Here is a 5976-nt window from a genome sequence, read left to right as displayed (position 1 = left end):
CCTCTCCCTCTCCCTCTTCCTCTCTCTCTCCTCTCCCTCTCCCTCTCCTCTCCCTCTCCTTTTCCCTCTCCCTCTCCTTCTCCTCCTCTCCCTCCCTCTCCTCTCCCTCTCCCTCTCCCTCTCTCTCTCTTTGAATATCCACTCATATGTGTACAAAGTGGCATGCTGGTGTGCTTTTAATATGCAGTTATCTAATGACTGACACTGCTGATCACTTTTTCATGTGTTTCTTTAGCCTTTTATACTTTCTTTGAAAAAAAATCTACTTAAGTTCTTTGTCCACTTTTGAATTGGGTTTTCTATCTTTTTGCTGTTGAGTTCTAAGAGTTCTTTATGTATTCTGGAATTAGACTCATCAGATATATACTTTACGATTACTTTCTCCTGTATATTCTTTTCACTTTCTTGGGAACGTCATTGATGGAAAAGCATTTTTTTATTTTGGTGAGCTCTAACTTACCCATTTCTTCTTCTGTTGGCCATGTTTATATCTCACATGTTATTAGCAGCAGCAGCAGCATCCCCAACAGTAATAATAGTGAACACAAAGAGTAAGAAGGACTTGGAAGAATGTCAGTGAATTTTTGCTATTTCGGACCAAGATGTAGAGCAGGCACAGAATTTCTTAAGCTCAAAAAGTACACAGCTGTGATCTTGAAGTATCTCTCTTTCTAGCTTCTTTATCTTATGTCAGACTACTAGCAGAAGAATCCCTCAAATATAGTGATAGAAAACTACAGAGAAATGAGGTTTTTTTCTCTCATGAAAGGTAGGTTGTCTTAGGGGGTTGGGACTCCACACTCTTTCTAATGTCTCCTTTGGCACCCTCAAATCACACCCTCCGTCTTGGAGTCTGAGATGTCTAGTCTGCCAAGCACATCACGGCTGCACTGCAACCAGCAAGAGGCAGGAAGACGGGGAAGGTCCCTCTCCCCAGGTCCCACGCTTTGCACACACCCATTCTGTTCACCTCCCACAGGCCAGAACTTTGTCACGTGACCACATCTAAGGAAACTCCGAGATGCTCGTGTGTTCATGAGTGACCCCATCTGAAGAAAGTCCATTTTCCACTTGGAGTCACAACTCAGGTGCATTTTAAATATTTTTTGGTATTTGCTTCATGAGCTAAATACAATGAAATAAGACACCTTTCTTCTTCCAACAAGTTGATGAAGGTTTTATTTTTTTCCCCAAATACTAGGGTTCAAATCCAAGCCCTGTACACTGAACTACATCCCCAGCCCTGCTTTGCTTTGCTTTGCTTTGCTCTTTTCAGCTTGCAGTTCTACTGCCTGAGCCTCCCAGAATGCTAGGATTTCAAGTGTATGCCACCAAGCCTGGACTCAATTAAGATATTTGAAAGAGAACTGTTCCTGTGGCTAGCTGTGAGGGATATTCACTTATTTTTCTCACTATTGAGACAAAATACTCAACACCCAGAGTTAAAGGAGGAAACCTTTATTCAGCTCACAGTTTGTGGAGTGTTCAGTCCTGATGTCTGGCTCCAGAGCAGAGTGGCATCACAGAGGAGAAACAGTTCATGGTGGGCAGAAGGTAACAAAGCCACAAGGGTTGACTACAGATTTTTATCCCTTATATCTCATATGCAATGGCAAATAGAAACACTGAAATGACACCCAGGATTTAGAGGCAGATTTGTTTATGTCAACAGACACTGACCAGGATGATTCCCCAAATATCAGGCTCTGATCTCTGGTGGCCTAGGGCTTATGTGGGATAAGCCACCAGGAAGTACAGAGGCAGAATGGCTCTCAATTGGGGATCGGTTTATACAATATGTATCATAGTGACCTGTTTCTAAGAGACACAAGCAATAACAACTGTAACAGGAACTATTACCTGGGCAACTAAGAAACTGAAGTATACGGACTGGAAGGGTCACTTTCTGTAGGGTAGGTAGCACTCACACCTGGAGACCTAGTGTCCTTAATCCTAGCATGGTACCATGAATCAAGCCCAGCATCACAGTCTAGATCCAGCCACCTCTGAAGAAACTCCCCACCCCAAGCATGAGGCTTTGTGAGCATTTTGGACTCCAGCCAAAACAGAGCTAGGAGTTTAGGGAATCTGTTGTTTCCTGATTCATGATGCATGCATAATACGGTTAAATTACAGCTCTGTCCACCTAGACGAAAATGAGAAAAATGGAAATAGTTGCTTCAGAAAATATTTTATTTGTATAGATGAATCATCATATCACTTGGAAAAAATGTTATTAACTTAGAAACTCTAATTTAAGTGTCCACACTTTCCCCATTGTTCCTCTTCTCCCTTGTAATACACTGACTTGAGAAATCATTGCAAATTATTGAAAAATTAGAGAAGAAAAGAAAATTCAGTTTTGGTCCAAGTGTCTACACCGACAAACAAGAACAAATTTCACCAGGTGACAAACTCCTCAAGAATAGGGGTCTTTGGACATCATACTTGAAGTCATTGATTTATTCCACAAATGTTATTGAGTGCTGGGTACTGACCTTTAGATAAAAGTACTCAAGCTAACAAAGGACAAAAATCTTGGCCTATGATTATTTTCCAGGATTAATGCATATGTGTGACAAAATTTGCTGAACAGGGAGATTTTTAATAAAAATTAAATGAGTGCTCACTTACTCTGACCCACAGGTTATTCTAGGCATTGAAACTCTACTAGTGAACTTAAAAAAACTTATTCGGGGGAGGGGCCAACAAATATAAACCAAATAAACCAATACATAGAGCTGATGCTAAGCAAAATACAGTTGACATTGGTGCTAATGCTTCTTCCCGTGTATACAAATGTAGCTTCAGAAATGGGAAATTTTCTACATCTTGCTTGTTGCCTGCTGCTGTAGGCTTCTGAGCTTTCATGGTCAATGAACCAAACATTTCACTGACATTATGTGTGGCACTGGGTCAAATCTGCTCATTCCTTTGCCCCATCTGCCTAAAAAAGCAGCTTGTCTAAGAAGATGTCGGGCTATGTATTAATTCCCCTTTGTTGTTATACAAATTGCCACAAAATTGGTAGTTTGCGCAATGAAAATGTGTCATCTTGTAATTCTGAAGGCCACAGGAGTGAGGCAGATGTCATGGGACTAAATCACAGTGTTGGCAGGACTTCATTCCTTCTAGAAGCTCCAGGAAGAACATCTTTCTCCTCCTCTGCCATCTTCCAGAGGCTGCTCACGTTCTTGCTCTGTGGGTCCTTCCTCATGTACGAGGCCTGCACCCATTCTTCTGCTTCTGAGGACCTCTGTGGGTGTATTAGATCCACCTGGATAACCCAGGGAACTCATGCCATTTCAATGTCATCTGAGAGCAACCGTAATTCCATATGCAAATTTAATCCCCCTTTGTCACATAGCCACCACATCCATAGGGTCCTGGAATTAGGACTTGACCATCTTTGGGACCAACACAAGTAGAAAAAAAAATTTTTTTATTTCTTTTTCAGCCACCATCCCCAGATTTTAGCTCAACATTGAGCATCTAAGAGACACTGACAGGTTTGTTATACATGACGTTGGTAAACAGACAGAAAATGCCACACTGTCTGGATACCAGGAAACGGAGCCAGCATTTCTGTGCTGTGCCACCTGGTCCACCTCACCTTTCCTGATTAGCAGCTACATGGACAGTGTGCTCAGCGACCCCCACAAGCAAACTTAGAAACCCTTTGCAAAAAGACCTGCAATTTCTTTTTTTTTTTAATCTTTCCTCATTGCTTTTATTTTTATTTTATTTATTTTATTTTATTTTAGCCATAATTTTATTGATAAACAAATAGCAATGAGACAGTTTCAAATCAAATCGGTAGGATACTTTCAATAATTAACACACTGCATACATTCTTCTTTTTTTTTTTATTCATTTATTTGTGTGTGTGTGTGTGTGTGTGTGTGTGTGTGGCCAGCTCAGCCCACCAGGGGGCGGGGCTGGCTGGCATGTGGTGCTGGGGGATTGAACCGCGGTCCCTGTGCTCTGCCAAGCTTGTTCTAAGTAGGTGCTTTAGACCACTGAGCCATCTCCCCAGCCCCTGCATACATTCTTCTTAGTGGCTAATTGCTGTACAAGATGCGGACTCGACATCCTATTTACAAACACCATTAGAACAAATCATTCTATTCATTAACAGAATGTAACTACATATCTATCCTAACCACCCTGAATACACATATACAAAATGGACATTCATCTGTGTACCCTTTTCTTGTTAAATTCCGTTATTTGAATATTATAAGTGTGTAAACTCAGCAAAATATTCTAAAAGAGTCCAGTAGCCCATAATAGTATTGGGTCTTCCGCTTAACTGGCAATGTCAGAAATTGTTGACCTGAATCCCCCACAGCTCAACATAACAGCCTGGCTTTATTTCTTATATTTTGTTTTTATACTTTCCTTCTGGATGTTTAAGACCAACGTAAAGCAGGACCTATGCAACAAGAGTTGTATCTTTTGGGTCTGATAAGCTCAGTGAAATCCTCTCAGGATTTATCCTGAGATCCTGTACCTCAGATAGTAGATCCTTTGTCAGTGTCAGCCATGTGGAAAGATGTGCAATTTCATGTTCTGTATTTTTCTTATAACTTCTGAAGTATAGGGAAGAGTCCTTGTAACTGTCTCACACACCCTCATCTTCCTGTTGGGGAAGCACTTTGTAGAGTATCTTCCCATCCTGTTACTTGATCCTCCAGTAAAAGCTGTGAGGGGAGGGAGCGGGAGTACACGCCCATTTAGCAGTTAGGAAACAGAACTTCAGCAGGGAGGCATGACCTGTCCAGTGTTATGAAGTCAGGTCTTGAACCAGGTTTTCTGGTGCCAAAGCTTGTATTCTCTCTATATTATCCCATTGGTCAATTCTCTTGGTGTAGTACTCTGGAGTCCCTGAACCAAACTTCCATCCTCATCACACAATCATTATCATCTTTATTGTTGTCATCATAATCTTCATCATCCTTTCTATGAATTTCCTCCAAGTTATTCATCTACCGAAACCTACAAATGTCAGCAAAGCAATGATCTTCAATTCTGTCCCAGAGGAGGACCATGAGTGGCTGGATAGCTTTATATTGTGATTGGAGCCATCACCATTTTGAGAAATCAGTCCTTCTTTGTAATCCTTTATCAGTGCTCCTTAGTGACTCAGTTTTCTCAGGTGGCTGAGAAAAATTAGACGTATCCCAATCAAGGCACGGGGGCCACCCATCTCAGTATGCGTCCTTGACATGCCTCTTCTAATTGTCTGTATTGCAAAACAAGCTATGCCAAACCTTAGTGGCTCAAGACAACTACTTTATTTGTGAGTCTGAAATGTGGAGCAGTGTTCAGCTGCGTGGTTCTCCTCTTACTCCTGTTGATGGTCATTCATGCAAGAATGAGAGTGAAAAAGATAGTGTCTTGATGTTATCATCAAAATAATTGGGGTCTTATATATCATCTGAAAGGACCTCAGGAACCAACCCTTAAGGGGTCTCTGGAACACACTTTGAGAACCATTATCCTACCTATTTCTGGGTCTCCATTTTTATACTCAATGAAAGTTCGTGGAGTGTGTGGAGAGCTTCCTGCTACCCTGCGCCGGCGGGACCAGTCCCAGCCCAGGCGCAGCGTGGGCCGGACCCTCTCCCGCACCCTCGGGCCGCCTCCCACCCCTCCACCTTACCTGCCCCACCCCTCCCGCTAAGTAGGAATTTCTGCTGACTTCCGGGAACCCCCAGACCCAGTCCTAGCCCAGGTCCGGTGAGAGTGTGGAGTGCTTCCTGCTACCCTGCGCCGGCGGGACCAGTCCCAGCCCAGGTGCAGCGTGGGCCGGACCCTCTCTCGCCCCCTCAGGCCGCCCCGGACCCCTCCCGCTGAGTAGGAATTTCGGCTGACTTCCGGGAACCCCCAGACCCAGTCCTAGCTCAGGTCCGGTGAGTGTGTGGAGAGCTTCCTGCTACCCTGCGCCGGGACCAGTCCCAGCCCAGGCGCAGC

This window comes from Octodon degus, unplaced genomic scaffold (assembly GCF_000260255.1).
Source record: "Octodon degus isolate 3935 unplaced genomic scaffold, OctDeg1.0 scaffold00015, whole genome shotgun sequence".
NCBI classification, from domain to species: domain Eukaryota; kingdom Metazoa; phylum Chordata; class Mammalia; order Rodentia; family Octodontidae; genus Octodon; species Octodon degus.
This window is presented reverse-complemented; position numbering follows the sequence as displayed.